Here is a 20955-nt window from a genome sequence, read left to right as displayed (position 1 = left end):
AAAACTTGCTTAATATTTTTGGATGACTGCTTTATTTGGCCACATTTTAAATCAGAATATCACAAATCTTTGTTTTTTCTTGAAAACCGGGTGCGGGTAACACTTCTCAAACCATTACTGGGCTGGCGCGGATTTTTGCCTTTAAAAAGTAATGTTTGATCAATGCACGAAATTCGTTTTTTCACATTTTTTTTAAATAAATGATTCAGTAATGCCACTTATATGCCGGTAAGATTGACGTGAAAATTTGACACATGCCATCTTAAGGTTGGTGCTTTCAAAAATGAGCTTAGTTTAGCTCTTGGTCTCCCGTCCTGGAATTTTTTGAGCATTTGAGCATGTCATGCACATCAGCGACTGGACTGCTTCTGGATTTGTTTTGTGCGCCGTTCGATTCGCACGAAACACATTTTGATCGAGAAACTGTTTTTTCGTCATATTCGAAGAAATGCAGGATTACTAAGATCATGAAGTACTGGATGAACGAGTTCAAGACCTTTAATTATCATTAAATCTCAACAAACTAAACGGTAAGGGTATCCAAAATTCTCAAAGAATTGAAGACACAAAAGACTGCTGCACTAGTTGGATAGCTCTACGTCAACAGATCGAACAACCCTACAGTAATTTTATATTGTATTTAGCCCTTTAATGCTTTAATCTTTTAAAGGATAAATATCATTTCCATTGGAATTGAATAATACTTAAAAAAATGGATTTTTTTCCTGGTACGAAAAATAACCCACCTGGGCTTAACATGTTTCACTGGCCCTGGGAGAATCATTAATGATTGAGTTTTTTTCCATGATGTCGAGATTTGCTAATCAAGAACATTTTCAAGCAGCTTTATTGGGCCATGCTGCATAACCCAACAGGAAGCTCTTTGCCACGCCAAAAATCGGTGGTAATTTATCTCAAAAAACTATCTCAATGCCAATGCCAAAATAAATCTTCGCGACATGTTACTAAATTGGAATCTTATTCATTGAAAATCTACCAATCGAATCACGCGGATGTTGGTGGGTTGTTGAGTTAAGCGGACTATTTAGTTAATCGTTTCTTTCAACATGACTTGCAGAATCACGTAATGAAAATGTCAAAATAGCTGAAAATAAATATAAACTTCCCCTTTTATCTTGTCACTTTCTAACCGACAGAAATTTGATTCCTAATTGGCAGCTGAGGAACGAGGCAGAGCAAATCAATTATCTAGCCGGGAGTGGGCAGTGAGAAGGCAAAACGAACCGAAACAAAGCAAAAGGGACGCGAGCACATATTTGAATTAAATATACATGGTGGATTTTATTTTTGACCACATTTCTCGGAGAAAAAGTCGCCAAGAATTAGCCTTCCGTCGGGCGGTGCGACTCTGTCAGCCATCGAAGTTAATCTGTTGTGATGGAAAACAAGTTGTCGGTGGTTTTGGCTTGTTCTACTTTGAGATACTGTCTTTAGTTGCCACACCGCTTGGGACTAAACATGGACAAATCTGACGGTTGTTTGACATTCGTTTTTACAGCCTCATCCGCACCATCAGCCAGTTCCAATCACTACGCGTGCTTCCTACGCTTTCGACAAGGTACTCGGTCTGCTTAATCGTCGATCAACGGTAGAAAATAAATAATAATTTGTAAGCTTTTTGATGCAGAGTGCATTCACAGACTAACGTGTTCCACTTCATTATTGAATTTTTAATTTTCGGATTTTTTCTAGTGTTCAGTTCTGTTCAGAGGTAACCTCTCTGGAAAAAAATCAAAAGTTATTTCGAACATCCAAAGCGTTTCAATTGCGGTGATGAATAATTTATTGAACGCATAAAATTCCATGTCACTCTTGACGTGGGCACATACTTCAACGGCTCTTCACAGAAGCACGTTCCTTCAGTCTTCCCCACTTCCATCCGGATATGGGCAACAGTCTGAATGGATCTGTAAAAGGTTGGACAGCATGTACGACATCGTGGTATCCGTTCCAGCCGTCGTAATCATTTTCCAACGGATTCCATTTCATAGTTCAGTTGTTACAGCCTTCATCGGTTCAACCTCATGAAGATCACGAAGCGCTCTCCTCTGCTGCTCTACGCCACTACATTGCTGGTAGGTCGTAATCTCCGGCTCATAAATTCAAATCAAATCATAACGCGAATTTACCACCCGCGGTGCATAATGATCCAGAAATGGCACTCTACTGCTGCTGTTGGTGAACAATTCGCTTTCCCTCACGTTCTCGCAATGCTTGGCGCTGTCTGAAACGTAACTAGGCTCTGGTGACGAGATGCGATTGCAACCGACGTGCAGTTATTCGAACAAATGAATCGGGTTCGGTGAAGCTGTGTGTAAGCAGTGAAGCAGAGTGATGGAGTTCTAGATTCGATTGTTTGGGCAGTCGTGAATGTGCGAAAAATATTCGATAATCGTATCATCATAAACGCTTGAATCCTTGGAGCAAATCAGTTACCGATCCCAAAAATGATCCTGGTATGAATCATAATCCATACCGTTGCCGATAGGGAATGTCTGTTGAATATGATTTCGGAAGTACCGACACATATTCAATCCATCCATCAGCAGGGCGACACCTCTTGATGATCCGGGGGCGCGTGACCCTTTTTATGATGAATTAACGAGCGGTTCGAGATCCGACCGGATTAGAGAGTAAATTGTTGATGCTGAGTTCAATGATTCAATAGTCGTTAGCAGAGGGAAAAATCACGTCTGGCGGTAGAACAAGGGGTGCGCTACAAGTGATTGTGCAATTTCATCGGTACACAAAGACTGAAAGTGGGAGATTTGTACGAAGTGTTATTATCGAAAGTGTGAAGGGTTCAAATAACATTATGATGCGATGCGTACCGAGCTCAATAAGATATGCTGTCATTAAGAAGTAAAAACGGGACATAAGAACTCAATTTGCGTCTGTTGCCATTTGTGGTGTGAATAAATTCAATACATGTATTACTGAGCACATAGATCAAATTAAATTCAAATCATAGATAAATTGAATACGTAATATAGCGATTGCACGACAGCACTTGCAGAAGGGCAGCCGTTTTTCTATTCAATTTTTTTTTCTTTTCTCATATAGAAAGGTTGTGATAAAGAGTTAGCATCACTGGGAGTACGACGTGATGCCTACGTGCTGTTCTCTAAAAAAAGTCTAATTTCAATGTGAATCAACCAACTGATCAGTGAAAAGTGTAAAAAGTGTTATTTATTGAATAATGCGGATTGGCGAAACTAAAAAATGTTCAAGCGACGGATTAAACGAAAAAAAATTATCGCAAAAATTAAACGATGTCAACGGATTGAAGTGCCATCTGCATATCATTGTCATTGTTATCTGATTTATATAATCAGATTTATATGGAATGTGCAAAATTACAAGTCAATCGTGAGACTCAAGCTGAAAATTTAAAATTGGTCTGCAGCAAACCCATTCACGATTGCCTATTTCATTTTATGTTTCCAATAGTAGTGTGTCATCTCGCGTTGTTTACAGTAATGCGAACAGGGGAAACAGGGTGCTGGTGAGATCGTTCCATAGAGATGTTTTACATTTTTCTTATGTAATGTCTTATTATATTTCTCCTTACTAAACATCATGCTAGACTAAACTCCATCGATTATTCGACGAACGTTTGATCAATGGATCTATTTTATTTCGGGTTAAATATTAAGTTTAAGACGCGCACGTGAAGTTTTTAACCGTACAGATATTCCTTGCGACCGTGCTGTGAAGAGGATCCATTTGATATTTTATTATTTTGGCTTGGAAGTCGACATTACTTGTTATCGCGTAAGGCGTTGTTGTTCGGAGTTCTACGAGTTTCGCAACAAATTTCGTATTTAAGTAGGAAGCACATATTAATACAAAACGCGATAAAATTGCAACATTATATAATCTATCAAAAATTTATTACCCCTTACTGTGATGCATGTGAAAGGTGGATTAAAACAGGCTTCTATTTGTATTCTATTTATAGTTTGTTTAAAAATATATTTCACAGATTCCAATAGAATTTTAACGGGAAGAGGCATATTGAGACGGAATAGGAATGTCGAAGGACACGATGGATCAATCCAGACAAAACAATATTTTCTCAACGTCTTCATCACATCCGAAAGTGATGAACGTCTTCATCACATCCGAAGATGAAAACCAATAAACTAAATTTTCCGGAATTTTTCGAAGACACTAAACTCGAAGAGACTAAAATAACATCCAGGAAGAGAATGATCAATGAAGCCTTAACGGGTTTAACGAAACTTATACAGAGGTGATCGAAAAGAAGAAAAAACAGCTAAGGCTGAAAATAATTATAATTCTGTTACTCTGATTTCGATTTTTCAAAATGATATTAGTCTTCGTATTAGGAACATAAATAGATGAAACTATATGTAAATTATATTAGTTCATTATTAAAAAGGAAAAAGCTGTTGTGTACTCCATATGTAAACTAAAAATCATTAATCTTTTCTACTTACTGGCAGCACGGTCATCAGTGATTATCGAAATTATAACGATCTGCGCTCGTTCAATTGTATTTGATCCTTACTCCAGAGCATTTACCTTTTATATAATCACCGGAAGTTTCTCAATTGTATTCATTTAAGGAGTTTACTTACTTTTGTATTATTACTGGGATTCATTTACTGATCGGATATTCACGGTGGAATTTTCCTCTTGGCTAAACAACCATTGTTTCTTCGAATATTAAACCTATGAGCAGAGATTTTTAAGCGGAAGATGTTTGGAACAAGGGCAACAGTAAAATATTGTATTTGAAAAAAAGCATAGCACATATATCGATGAGCCAAATGTAAACATTCTAGTTTCCGATGAGCGTCGAATCGACCGGCCACTACCTAGCAACGAGCCTGCACGTCCCTCAGAATTAGAAGTCGAACTCAACATGAAAATGCAAATAAAAAAATTTAAAAAAAGTTACTCACACGTTAATCTTGGTCCAGTTAGTCACAAAGCATCAAATTATCAAATTATCATTATCAAATTAAAACACCAATTGTCTTTATGAAATGATAAAGAAGTTTCATGTATGAAAGGTCATGATAAGCAAGAATGTCGCGAACTGGGATATTTGATAGTCTACCTTGGGTACGCAAGGAATTTATTAGTTGAGATCTGACATCACGACCCTCCACGCATGTCCAAACGACATGATCAATATCCCGATACCCTTCGCCACAAGCACAATGATTAGTCTCGGAAAGTCTGATTCGAAGGAGATGTGCATCTAACGTGTAGTGATTGGACATGAGTCGGGATATCACACAAATGAAATCCCTACTCACATCCAGTCCCCTGAACCATGCCTTTGTCGATATTTTAGGAATAATTGAGTGCATCCACCGACCCAGATCATCTTAATACCAAGAAGCTTGCCAGCTGGCAAGTGTTCTTTGGCGAGACGCGCTATAGAATTCGTTGAAAGCAATCGGTCTCTCATAAATTTCACCCTCAATAGCACCACGTTTGGCTAAAATATCGGCTCTTTCATTACCTGGAATGGAGCAATGAGCCGGGACCCAAACTATTGTAATTTGATAATTATTATTCAATATGACGTTCAGTCACTGTTTTATTTTGCCCAAGAAAAATGGTTCATTTTTGCCAGCAGCGTTTGAGCGAATGGCTTCAATTGCGCTCAGACTATCTGTGAAGAGATAATAATGGTTTGGAGATAATGTGACGATTACTCTCAAACTATAATGAACTGCTGCTAACTCTGATATATAAACAGATGCAGGTTCTTGAAGCTTGAATGAGGTCGAAACATTATTGTTGAACATACCAAACCCTGTCGCTTCTTCAATTCGCGATCCGTCCGTATAAAACATTTTCTCAGAGTCAATATGCCTGAACTTACTTGAAAATATTTTTGGGATTTCCATAGAGCGTAGGTGATCCGGGATTCCACGAACTTCGCGTTGCATGGATATGTCGAAAAATAAAGTTGAGTCAGGGACATTTAGGAGGCTGACACGGATAGGAATATATCTTGAAGGGTTTATTTCCTGGGACATATGGTTAAAATATACTGTCATGAATTTTGTTTGAGATTGAAGCTCGACTAGCCTTTCGAAGTTATTAATAACCAGGGGATTCAGTACCTCACGTAAATTTAATATAATGGGTATTAAATTATGAACAATATTTTGCCAATTTTCGGTCGTTAGTATTGAATGGGAAAAACAGCAACAAATTGTAACATGACATGAGCTTATATTTTCTGTTTCATTGTGACTGATGCGCGCGCTGAATCAAATCAAATATTCGTTACTGAGAAGTTGTTTGGCAACCCTTGGTAAGTAGCACAAGCTCCGCCTGAAACCTGACCTGAAACTGAACTGAATTAACATCGATCACTAGTAGCAACAAGTGTCGAACTAACATTCTTGTATCATGTAATATGCAATTTCAACTGGTTTCTAATCAATCACGGGAAACTCACGGACATTCATCTAAGCGAAGCTTTCTCATATAGAAAGGTTTTACAAATACTGTGGAAACCAAGGGGAGGACGCTTAGAACAATGTGCCAATCACACATTAACACAATGCGTTGGCGCATTTATCAATATTGGCACTTTCGTTTTGATACAGTTGCACAGTTGCGGCACACAAAGGGCTCAGTTTTGACAAATACCTGTTTCATGGGGAACAGCGTGGCACACTTAGATTCACAGTATATCACGTGTTTTTTTAGAGGCACAATATAGTTTGTGTTAAGCGACTCTCCCCTTGGTGGAAACCGATTTTTGAAGCGAGGCCCGAAATGTCGAGCTTCATATACCATTCGAGTTCGTCAAGTTTGCAAAATGTCTGTGTGTGCATGTAGATGTATATGTAACGTTTATTTTGCACTAACTTTTCTCGGAAATGGCTGGATCGATTTTCACAAACCTAGATTCAATTGAAAGGTCTTGTGATCCCATACAATCCTTGATTTTGTTTGAATCTGACTTCCGGTTCCGGAGCTATAGGATATATAAATGTCCTATAGAATTCGACTCAGCACGACGAACTGAGCAAATGTGTGTGTGTGTGTATGTAACAAAAATATGCACTCACTTTTCTCGAAGATGGCTGAACCGATTTTCACAAACTTGGATTTGAATGAAAGGTCTTATGTTCCCATAGTCCGCTATTGAATTTCATCCGGATCGGACTTCCTGTCCCGGAGATATAGAGTGAAATGTACCAAAAATATGGGAAAAACATACACTTACTTTTTTCAGAGCGTGCTTTTGAATTTCATTTAGATCCAACTTCCGGTTCCGAAGTTATATGGTAAAATGTGAAAATTAGAAAAATTGTGGGCACTCAATTTTCTCTGAAACGGCTAAACCGATTTTCACAAACCAAGATTGAAATGAAAGGTCTTATAGTTTTCTAAAAAATTGTAGAACATTTTATTAGAATCCGACTTCCGGTTTCGGAACTAAAGCGTGATAACTGAAAAATTAACAATTTCATTCGTATATTTCCACGAACGATGGTCAAAAAGGCTCCGCAAGATTTGAAAACCCGTTTTCAGTTTCCAAAGGTGGGACATCAATGGCCGTTTTAAGCATTTCTGGAAAAGGGGGTGTTTTACTGATGTCAATTTTAATGCAGTATACAAAAAAGCAAAACCAATCTCGAGAGAAAACATCACGGTTGAAGACAATTGTTTCCACTACTCCTCAGCGCATCTACCTAGAAATAAGAAGACCATTGTCAGAATATATTAACAGCAGAGTTTTTTATTTCACTTATCTTTTCAAGAAAAATATTAATCTCTTACCTTCTTCCAATATATATTATTTTCCCGCTCCACCAGCAATGGCTACGTGGTGTTTCGCACATTCGACAAGAGACATTAAATGACAAGTGTTTCACCGACTTTCAGTAAAAACTAACACATTGTTCGAAATCTCGGCAAACGGATTTGCTGATTTTGGTATATTTGTTGTTTACTGACAAGCTCAGCATAATATTTTTCCATACTTCGAGAAAAGAACGCGCTTTACCGAGATATCAGAATATTACATTAACGAATTTTGGAAAAGAGCAACGGATTACTGAATAATCAGTAAAATGTCGTGTATGAAAAGTACATTTAAAACATGTGTGGCATATAGCATAAAGTGAGAGAAAAACCCTGTTTTAATCCACCTAGTGGTGTAATGATGCCTTCCTCATATCAATCGTACTATCATATATAATACTGTGGTATTCTTCAAAATAATTTTCCTCGATTCTTAAAAGAATAACCGAAACCGGTTTGTTCGAGTTCGATAAAAACTATCAATTGGAGAAGATTTGAGGTCGATTTAGAAAACTTTTTACGGTTTTTCGTCATTTTCAGTGATGGTATAAAATTGCAGCCATCTCCGAGAAAAGTTAGTGCACTTAATTTCACAAATTTTTGCACATTTTACCCCATAATTCCAGAACCGGAAGTCGGATCCAAATAATATTCAGGAATTTTGTATGGGACCGCAAGACCTTTCATTTGAATCTAAGTTTGTGAAAATCGGTTCAGCCATCTCCGAGAAAAGTTAGTGCAAAAAAACGTAACATACACACATACGCACATACACACACATACATACACACAGACATTTTGCATACTCGACGAACTGAGTCGAATGGTATATGACACTCGGCCTTCCGGGCCTCGGGTCAAAAGTCGGTTTTCACAGTGATTCCATGACCTTTCTATATGAGAAAGGCAGAACACATGAATGCATCCGAAAAGAGATTATTGGTGGCCATTATGGTTCATTATATACGAGAGTAGAGCAAACCTATTGTGTACATTACCTGTTTTCTTAAAATTTCTTCAAATACTATAATAGCTTATAGTCCATCAAATAAAAATAATATCGTTGTGGATGCCGCGGCGAAGAAAAACTTGTGCATATTGCCTATGAAATAAACGTATTTATGAAAAAAAAAATATATCCGAAATCATTTAGGGGTTAGCCAAATTTTGTGCTAGGGCACATAACTGTTTTCATTATTTTTACGTTTCGTCTTTGACTCATCAGTGCAGAGCAGTTCAAATTGAACTGCTTAGTGCTAAACTCGGCAGTTCAGTTTGAACCGCTAAGCAGACGTAAAGTTTCTGCTACTTACAGAACACTTTTTGTTTTCCAAAATTCTTTCAATGATAAATTTACGGTTTGATATATGGTTGATGCGAAGAATATTTGATATAGGATAACGTTTTATTTACTCTTTACTATAGAGCAATTCCAGAAATGCTTAACAGAAAAAGGGTGAATGTATTTTTGCATATCACGAAAATTGCCTTTTTCAAATCGCTGTAACTCGGAAACCGTTAATTGTACAAAAATTGCGTTCAGGAAGAAGTCGATTGGGCACTCTAAAAAAATATACACTGAAAAAGAAATTTAATTTTTTTTCTAAATAATTTTAAAATGAACCAAACAAATTGATTTTGATTTTTTTTTCTCAATAATTACAAAATAATCCGAATAAGTTAAATAAAAAAAAGCATGGTTTAATTTTTTGCTGATAATTTTTATTTTAAAGCTTTTATTAAAACCTACAGATTGATGGCTATCCCATCCGTGCCTTTTGAAAAATGAAGAAGTTACAGCTAAAACAGTTTACGTGTCCCGTTGTAATTCGGAAACCGTTCATCGTACAAAAATGGCGTCCAGGAAGAAGTTGTAGGGAATTAATAGGGCACTCTAAAAAAATATACACTGAAAAAAAAATTTGATTTTTTCTCAATCATTTCAAAATAAATCAAAAAAGTTAAATTTAAAAAAATCAGGGTTTCGATTTTTTGTGATAATTTTTATTTTAAAACTCCTAATAAAGCCTGCAGTTTGATGGCTATCCCATCCGTGCCTTTTGAAATATGAAGATGTTACAGCTAAAACAATTTACAGAAATATTCGAAATTTCAAGTTCAATCAATCTGTAGGTTTCAAAAAGCGCTTTAAAATAAAAATTATCAAAAAAAAATCGAAACCCAGATTTTGTTTAATTTAATTTTTTTTGTTCATTTTGAAATTATTGAGAAAAAACAAATTTCTTTTTCAGTGTATATATTTTTAGAGTTCCCAATAGATTCCCTACAACTTCTTCCTGAACGCCATTTTTGTACAATTAACGATTTCCGAGTTACGATTTGAAAAAGGCAATTTTCGTGATATGCAAAAATACTTACGCCCTTTTTAAAAATCAGTCGTGAGTCGGATTAACCTTTCAATCGATTCAAAACTTATGGTTTGCCATACTGAAGCCATGTGCAAAGTTTCATCCAATTCGGTGAAGGTCTATTTTGATTTTGTCACTTTTTCGTCTACTCGTTCCTGGAATTGCTCTATATGGTAAAATACAGAAGTATAATAGATATAGTTCACCTTCTGTTGAAGAATCATCCTAGCAATCTTATTTACTATTTAAATGGAGTATAAACTAACTATTTCGGCTTTCACTCGTTGACCTTCAACATTTTTGTATGGTATCGTTACTTAACAGACTATTAAGTATATGGGAAAAACTGTTTAAACCATCAGTGGAATGGTCAATATGATTTGTCGTAGCGTTGGTTTATTGTTACATTAACGATTATAATCCGACAACCAGTATAGTAATCATATGTATATAGTTTCGAATTATTCGTGTCGTGAGTTCCCAAACCATGGTCGGAGTTCTGGTGATGTATTCACTGTCATCACCAACTTTACATCTCTCGAGTTCTTTTATGCTGAATAATCCTATATTCATATACAACCACTGTTATAGAAGAACATTTTTAGCGCAGGTCTTCAGTAAAGTGCAAATTGTCATCAACACAAACCGCAATTTTCCACAAAAAATAGTCGTTTTGCACACTCAATGAACTTCTTTTGGCTCTATGTTACAATGGACAGTTGAATACCCTTCAGAACTGGACAATGAGAAACTCTTGCCTGACGTAACTAACGCATCAATCCCATATGCAGTCCCTACTAGTCATCACCCAATATCACTGGCAGAAGACCTATGGTATGCAAACTCTGTATGCCGACCACATGCAAATCTCACTCTGCAACTCTTTCGGACGAGGAAACGGAACTGAACATGGAAAACCAGTGAAAATTGCATGCAGTAAGCGAAACACTGTCACTAACTGCATCATTTTCTACCTACACTGACTGAATCTCCATCTGCGATTTCCGCTGCCGAATCGAATAAATATGAAACAGACACACCAATTAAATATTTGACGTACATGACTAAAATATATTTCAACATCCAGACCTTCGATTACTAGCCTGTGAAATGCTGCTGTGAAATAAAGCGGACTCGGTGACGGGACAATGCCTACATCAACGGGTAACACACGACAGGGCTAGGATTTCACGTCCTTTTAGCGACAGAATTGTCCGCCACCAGATGCAATAAAACACAATGGGCGATGATGATGATGATGATGATGACTTTGAGAGATGAGTATCCACGTGGAATTGAAAAAAGAGTATAAACCGTCCATCCAACCAACCATCCATCCTTTTTGTATGCACATTGCAGTTTGATTTCCATAAGACAACATTTGGGACGGATGGTACGGTTGCCGCATACGTAATTTTCGCAGTCCACCAACCGAAGCAGGATTCACTTTTCCAATAATGAACGTTTTAGTTACACTAAATCTGCACCCTTGCACCCGGTGGCAAGTGTTCAAATATTGAACGGCATTTCAGTTCAGTAATGGTTTGTTTGAGCAGTTAGATTTTACGCTAGAGAGAGTTGAACTGAATTGAGTTTGTTGACAAGTGTCACGCAGCGTGCATGTCCATAATGCGGCTGTTCAACCAAACCTAACCTCAATAATGATCCCCATTTTCTTCGTGACAAAATACCCAAATATGCAAACTTTATCACTCGCAACTAATTTATCACAAATTTGATCCTATCTTCAGTAAATTCTAGCTTCTATCGAGCCATCTTGTTTCGCTTGGGTCACAGGCTTAAAAAAAAACACTGAATAACAGCAGGAGATTCAACGGTGGGACAAACATTTCACTAAATAGAAGACATTAATCATGTGCCTCCAAATGGCGGTGCCGGTCATTCGATCTTGTTGCTAGTTTGACTTTTACATCCAACTAGATATGTTTTTTTTTTGTTCATTTCACATCCAGTAATCAGTGAGCATTTTCGCCTGCCGATTGAATCGAACGAATCCACGTCCAACATGGGCTTGGAGCATTTCACCTCGTTATTCCACCGACAGAGGGAAAATTAATATGTAAATCAATGTTTGGGGACGCATTTTTTGTTTTGTTTTATCTCCCGTCCGAATCAGGCTAACCGATTGTTGTGATCAAATCCGTTCAACCCGGAGTGATAAGCGACTTCTTCAGTGCGGTACGGTTTGGCGAAAGATCATCATTCCATTTTGGGTTTTCTTTTGGTTACTAGACAGATTCTTGTTATTTATGCGCCATTGGGTTGATATTTATTGGCCTGATATTCATCTTTTCGGAATTAAATCTAATCCGAATGATACTGGTTTTTACATATTTCACAATATTTCACAAAAGAGTTTGTTTCTCTTCACTTTCTAAATTAGTTTTCTGGATAATTATGAACACAGCTAATGCTGAAGTAACGTTTACAAATCACTTAATTTCAGTCTGCTTTGGATGAATGATAATTTCACTATTATGAAAGCTTGTTGGTAGTTTGGTTGGACGGAAAGAAGCCATACCAAAATTTATTTAATTAACCATTTTCAGATTGGTCTGCGACTCGAAAAAAACGGTATTCTGTTAGGTATGAAAATAAGTTTCCAGCGTTTAACAAAATATGACACCACACAGATAAAAAGGGTGTAGCAAGGTTTTCATATAAAAAACTGCCCTCAAACAGATTAAAAATTGGTATAGGCTGTTTGAAAAGGATTATATTGAAGATGATTTTCCCAAAATTTTAACCCTTTAACCGCCATATTGGTGGAGTTAGGGAGGTTATTCTGATTTTCATTTTTTTTAAATTTTTCAAAAACCTCTTTAGCAAAGAAAGATGAAAAAGATCAGGAATATTTTAGGAATTATGGGAAACCTTTCTGATTCTTTTCTGATTTTCTCAAAATTTATTTCATGTGAAAAAAATTTCACACATTTTCGAATTTTTTTAAATCGCACTTGCAATTTTGGTACCACTCTAGATTTTACATAAAAAATAAATCATTCATGAGTACATACGCTGCATTTTTGTCAGATTTTTAAAAAATGTGGACGGGTATAATATCAGACTTTAAAAAAATAAATCAATCGGAAAACCATGCGAACCGATGGAGACGCATGGTATTTAGTTCTAAAATCATATATCACATGCCCTTAGAACTAAATTACACGCGTTTCCATCTACAACTTGAGCTCAGGTCTTGAATATTGACGTAATTAATAATGATAAAAGAATTTGATTCCTCATGCTATTTACACACGCCCGTACGCCTATACGGTCGATTTACCAAGCAATTATGTAGGGAATGCATTAGTGAACATGCGTGCCAACGGACGGTTGTAATTCGTTTCTAACTTGCGGTATAGTCTGGAGGTTTCGAGGTTAGCTATTAGCAGTTCTAGGAAATACTATAAACCACATAAAAATCATGTCGAAGCGCCTACAGCAAGTCCCGAAGACCCAAAAAGAACGTATTAATTCGCATCGTCGATTTTCTATACAAATAACATGTTCTTTTGAACTTAATATTTTCAGTTTTTTGCTATTTCCTGAAGAGGACCTCTTTATTACTTTTCTTGTATCCTTACCGCGGTCATAAATGATTGAATACACGAATTCATGAACTACCACGATATCGTCGCCACGCACCATTATTCGAGTGCGAAGATGTTATATTTTAAAACCTTTCCCTCTCATACATTTTGTTTCGACGAATTTGCTGTCAGTTCGATCTCAGCTTGATTAATCCGTCTTTATGAGCTTAAACCGTTTGAACTTAGCTGTATTGTTGAGCAGTTTCAGGCAACTCCTACCATGTGGTACAGAACGTCGACGACCATTTTACCTTAAAACTGATAGTTTTTTAGATTTCGCTTGGTTTCGAATTTTCCTTTGATTTTGCGCTTGGTATCTAGGAATACTTTTCTCCGCAAAAGAACTATAATTTAATTGTCCTTCTGAATTTTTACTAAATATAGTTATTATTTGATTTGAATACAATAAATGTAAAATAAATGTAAAATGACTTATCAGTTCATGAATAAAAACTTTAAACCGTATATTAAAACCTAAATATTTTTCAATTCATTAGTTTTGATTCATGTTTCTCTCACTGATCCTTCCTTATGAAAATTCTTTCTTAAGCCCTGAACTCAAGTTGTAGATGGAAACGCATGGTATTTAGTTCTAAGGGTATGTGATATATGATCTTAGAACTAAATACCATGCATCTCCATCGGATGATGACAATTTGATGGAAACGCATGGCTCTCCGAATGATTTATTTTTTCAAAGTTTGATATTATACCCGTCTACATTTTTTTAAAATCCGAAAAATATACAGCGTAATGTACTCATAAATGACATACATCAAAAATATGATGTAAAATCTAGAGTCGCACCAAAATTGTAAGTGCGATTAAAAAATATTGAAAACTTTCAACATTTTTTTCCACATGAAATAAATTTTGAAAAACTTAGAAAAAACAGAAAGGTTTTCCATAATTCCTAAAATAATCCTGATTTTTTTCAATTTTTTTGCTAAAGAGATTTTTTAAAAATTTAAATAAAATGAAAATCAGAAGAACCACCCTAACTACTCCAATATGGAAGTTAAAGGATTAAAATTTTAGGAATATCATCTCCAATATAAACCTTTTCAAACAGCGTATATCAATTTTTTTCTGTTTGGGGGCAGTTTTTATATGAAAACCCGGCTACACCCTTTATTGCCAGTGCCATGATTAAAAGTCAAGAAATCATGAAACATGTCTTTTCATGATATCATGCCTCATTATTCATGGTTTTATGAGCAACATGATTGAACAATAACCCATCTCCCAAGAAAATTTTCATTATATGAATCAGTTTGCTCATGAAATTTCATGAGAAGACATATTTCATGATTTCATGATTTCTAATCATGGCACCGGCAATGGATTTTTATAAGTGCATTAGTATAATTTCCAATGTCAATTTGAAAGCTTACACATATGTCAAGAACATCACTGCTCATCAAATTTTACCCTAAATAAGAATCATTTGCATTACGTACTGCATTTATCAGGCTTTGTCTGTTAGATGCAAGAATAGCTACATCATTGAACGTTACATAAAATACATTTTACTGGGGCTTACAAACAACGTTATTCATCGAAAAGCTTGAATATTGTTAATGTAGGAAACCGACAGATTTCGAAAGATGACGTCGTTATTTCAAAGTGTTCAAAGATGTTGTAGACAGAGTCATGTTCTGCATATGTTTCGTGTAAGCACAAACATGGGTTAACTCCTAAATAACCAATTCTCTTAATATCTGGACACAGTGGTTATTCTTACACGGGCAAAATACTGATTCTATGAATGAGCAAAATGAGTCATGATTTGAGGAAAAGAGTGTATTTTCATGTTATGATAATACACCATGGTTAAAAGTTTTCGGATCATGAACCCTTTGGATTGGATCAATTTCGCTGAAATTTAAGCGTAACGTACCTTACACTGATGGGTATTACTTCAGACGTATCTGATACAATGGTGATCTTTTCAACATAAATTCAGACGTTCAGAATATAAAGATTTCAAATATGAATTAAATGATATGGTTTGATGATCGGATTTTTTACGCGATTTGTTCATTTTTAAATTTTTTGATAATAACTTATATCTCAAATGCTAACATCGTGAAAAGCACATAGCGAACGTCCTTTGAAGAATAATTTAATTAATTTAATCTAAATCTTTTTAATTTTCAATTGAAATATAGCATTTTTAAAGAACGACAACGCTTAAAATACCGTAATTTCTACGCAGTTTTAAGTTAATTGCTCCAAGTTTAATTTCGCATTTGAGAATTCACTTCAACGAAACTCTCTTTTGTTCTTTTGATTAAACCGCGGAATGATTTTTCGTTTTTTTTATCGTTTAAAACCCAACCCTATTCAAAATATTTAGTTGGATCAATTCAGCCTGTGCTGTTATAATATCTATAGAACAAACTCAAAAAAGTAGATAAACAGATATTTTTTTCTACGTTTCATTGCATGGTGTTCGAAATTGTTCTGGATACAACAGTAAATGCAAAATGAATAAAACTGAATGTATATTGCATGTATGCAATCCTTAACATCGCTTGAGGCAAAAGATTCACAGTGATATCCGTTTAGAAAATTGGAGTTATGAATGAAATACATTCCTCAAGGAACACATTTTAAAAATCATGATTTATTTCATGGGAGGAAACTCAATGCTCATGATTTTGGTTTCAACTCATAATCAAAAAATCTTGAAAAATCATAATGGCTTCATGAAAGTTTAAAATGATTGGTTTCATGATTTTTTAATTATGACAGAAGCAACGGATTTCTGTCCGTGCCTAAAGTGCTCATAGTTGTATTTTGACAGCAGATTAATTACATACTAGAAAATAGTTACATGCGTTAAGGTACTATGGAATTTTTTCCGATTGTAGGGCTTTGACCGTTAAGGTCATTCTCCTCTTCAGGTTAGGAAAACTATCTGACCCTAAGTGCTGGGTTGGAAATCGAACTCAGGCGGGTTGCATGAAAGGTAACGATTTACCCATCACGCTATACCCGTCCGTAATATGAAAAAAATGTGCTTCCGTTTCACTCGATATAATCATGAAATGGGAAGCGTTACGTTAAGTTAAAGAAGCTAGAAACCGTTAAAAGGGTTAGATTCTGGCGGTACATGCGTTACTTTTTAGTAAGTTATAAGCGTTACGAAGCGTTACTTTTTTGTAAGTCATAGTCGTTACGAATCGTTGCATGTGTTACTTTTACGAAGCGTTACGTTTTCGTAAGTTATAGATATTACGAAGCTATAGATGCGTAACTATTTTGTAAGTTATGAACGTTACATGCGTTACTTTTTTGGAAGTTAAAGGCGTCACATGTGTTACTTTTTAGTAAGTTATAGGCGTTACAAAACGTTATATGCGTTACTTTTTATTAAATTTTAAACGTTACGAAACGTTACATGCGTTACTTGTTTTGTGAGTTGCAGGCCTCTACGTGCGTTACACTTCTGTGAATTACAGGCGTATCGAAGTGTTACATGCGTTACTTTTTGTTAGTCACGGACATTACAAAGCGTTACAAGCGTTACTATTCAGTAAGTTATAAGCGTTACAAAACGTTACATGCGATTCTTTTTTGTCTCTCATAGGCATTATGAAGTGTTACATGCGTTACTTTTTAGAAAGTTACGAAGCGTCACAAGCGTACCATTGTTGTGAGTTATAGGCGTTGCGAATCGTTACATGTGTAACTTTTTTTTGTAAGTTTCAGATGTTACAAAACGTTACATGTGCTACATTTCTGAAAGGTACAAGCGTTACGAGGTGTTACATCCGTTATTCTTTTGTAAGTTTTGTGTTCTACGAAGCGTTATATGTGTTTCTTTTTGTAAGCTATAGATGTTAAAAAGGGTCACAAGAGTTTTGGCTTCTCAATTTTAAAATATTGAAGAGTCACTGTCAAAGAGAGGAATGTCAAAATTATGACATGATTAGAAATGATCCTATAACGACATAGAATACACTAATCAAAATTAGCACGATGACATAGCTTATCGAAACGAAAACTTGTGAATTATATTATTCAAATGAATTAATTATTCTATTCAATCCATGAAAGAATCATTAGTTCTTTCCTTAATATGAGAATATTCAGTAAATTGAAATGTTATAAATGTTACCGTTATTTAATATTTTAAATGTTACCGACAACCACGTACCCAGAGAGGGAAGGGGCTGGGCGAAGGATCATGACCCCTCCCAAATCAGAAACAGAGATAGAGGTTTTGAGAGTAACGTTATAGTCAAAACACCACTGTCGATGAAGCCCACAGTGGCAGGTCCTACGAAGGAGAACAGAGTCAAAACCACATTAAATGGAGGATGAAACCGTGGTTAAATTAATGGCAATACTGATAGTACATAAAATTGTACTGGACGACCGAAACAAGAAAGTGCAAAAGCATGCCTTAATTGAGCAAGATTCTGCAGATGAGAAAGATATCCTGCCGCTGGATCCCGCAAATACTCTTTTAGGACTAGAAAGACGAACGCAAGCGCACTTTGAGTACATATTTGGCTGAATCCATTATCATACGCCAGAGAACATAATGATCACCCAACAATAGAGCAAAGTCAGCACGAGTGTTTCGAAGCGACACGAGTGCCTCAATGGACGGAAAGATCACAAAGTCGGTTTTCTGGGATCGATATAGTATACTTTTGGAGGGTAACCTCAAATCAGAAAAAAGCCAATATAAGCGTACATTAATGATGCGATTGAAGACCGAAATCGTTTTGAAATGGATGACTTGGCTTCTTCGTACTATTACCTGTACTCAGACGTTAGTTTATCTCTGCGAAATTTATGTGAGTTTCGTTTTGGAATTTCAGATCATTACTTCCGGAACCTGAATCCGAAACCAGTATAGCCAAAGTAAATTTGTATGGTCTATAAATTTAGAACATGTTTTCCGTTCTCCACGAATCGACTGCGCAACTCTATGCAGTGAATTGTCGTCATTTGAAGTAGGAATGTAAATGATCTCAAAATATATGGCATCATCACAAGTCTCGAGGATTGTTGTGCTATATAAATATTTAGAAGGTCTTGAACAAGTTTTACAGAAATAACATGACAGTAAACGTAAATAAGATTTATATCGTGTTAAACGTAAAGAAATGTAATACAATAGCATTCTCTCGGACACAGTCACAAATTTTATCTGAATACATTTTGGAGATTTTAATCACAATTATTGCTACTTCTGAAAGCAGGAACCGAATTTACTACTTTTAATATTGGCACGTATTAAAACAGGCTCTTGAAGTTGAAGCTTTGCACTCATCACCCTAAAATTCTGAAACCGGACATTGAATCCGGCAAAAATCAATAACGTTCTATGAGACTTCGAGACTTTTCATATGAATTTAAGCTTTCTAAACTCGGTAGGCAGTTGTCCTTATTCCACTGCACATTTTAGTTTTCAAAGAAATAGAAATACAAAACTTTCGAATTATCTTCACTGGAGACCATCATGAAAGCATTTTATATTGCATGTTTAGCAAGTGCATTATGTGCCCGCAGTAGTTCTGTAATTGATCAGTAAACACATGGTCCGGGCGAGTGTTGCCAAACTTGTCTCCTTCCGTCTACATCACTCACCGATGAGGGTGACTGGAGAAGAAAGATATTGGCAAAACAATCCATCATCCTGTCAGGCTGCAAAAGAACGCTACCGATTAGAGCCGACGTTGTTGCTTCGCGTCGGGGGTTGCCAACCTTGCGTGCCAGTGCCGAACCAACATCGTACGGGCAGTTGGGCCAGGTGGTGAATCTCTGGCAAAATATCGATCCCTTCTGTCGCTGAACTTCGCTCACTCCGTTTGCGAAAGCAAAAAATGACCGGCTGCTGCGCAGTCGCTCCAAGAGCCAGCCATGTTTGCACGCCGACCGCGGGCAGACAAACTGTGATAAATACAACTGAATGAAAGTTAGTTCTGTAGGAACACTTTTTTAATCTAGACGTACGCAGGAATCCCTTACGTTACTCGTATGGCCAGCCGAAGTGAACCTCGAAATACCGGTTCAGTACATTGTATTTCTCTCGTGCTCTCAGTGAAATACATTGAGCTATAGAAAACCCTCTCCATAAAAATTGCAGCGAGAAAATGTGTGGTATTATGTTTTGATAGAACTGATTCCCCGGTTTTAATAAAAACTATTATTGAAAAAAAAAGTTCTTTTCGCAACAATATATTGACAGTGTCGTGATTAATCATTGTTAATTTAGTCCAGTGATCAGCTATTCTCGATAGGAGTCACCTAACTCCTGTTAGTTTATAATAGAACGACAATCAACATAGACATTCAAAATCTACCACCGACTACTAGTCCGCCAATTGGTGATTGATGTTTATAAACAAAAGATCTGCAGGAATGTGAGGGGAATGTGAAGTGCCTACAATGTTGAATCATCTGGGGTCTCTGTCAGAAACTAACAACTCTAGCGGGTGTCATTGTGTTGTATCATTTTTCCAGAAAGTTTGCACAACTGCTAAAATCAAAGCTGTTTGCTTGTAAGTGGATCAACGAAGTGTTCTCGAAATAAACAATCGATTCTCGTGTTGAGTAAACAAGTTGAAAGGTCCTTATCGAATTGATTTTCCTGAATCAATTCTTTTAGCGCGAGACAGCGTTCTCAATTTTTTCTCCACCACCCACCTACGAATAACTTATTCCTGAATCGATTTCCCCCCTCGAGTTCAGAAACAAGCCACATTAGTAGTTGTGCCAGTGGAAATAGCCGGCAATACTTGTGTACAGGATTCCCAAGAGAATTTGGAGCTCTCTCCGTTGAAGAAAAGGGGGACAAAAAGGGAAGGAAAATTCAGTGTTGATGCTTACTCTGCCCCTATCGCCCGGTCCAACAGGCAACAAAGACAAACGGTGAGTGAAAGTGTGAAAAAAGCTGCCTCATCAGGGATATGTTTGAAAGAAAAATTATTGTGTTATGGAAAAGGCCTACGGAGCCGCACCAACACATGAACCGAGCCGTGGTATGAACCCCCATCCGTAGATGTATGCGTGTTTTGTTGATGTTTTGCACGCAATCCCTTTTGTCAGACTCTTTCGTAGTCCGGAAGAGACACGAAATGCTGAGATTTCCTCGGTAATGTTACGGGAAAAGCGTGTAT

Source organism: Malaya genurostris, chromosome 3 (genome assembly GCF_030247185.1).
Source record: "Malaya genurostris strain Urasoe2022 chromosome 3, Malgen_1.1, whole genome shotgun sequence".
NCBI classification, from domain to species: domain Eukaryota; kingdom Metazoa; phylum Arthropoda; class Insecta; order Diptera; family Culicidae; genus Malaya; species Malaya genurostris.
This window is presented reverse-complemented; position numbering follows the sequence as displayed.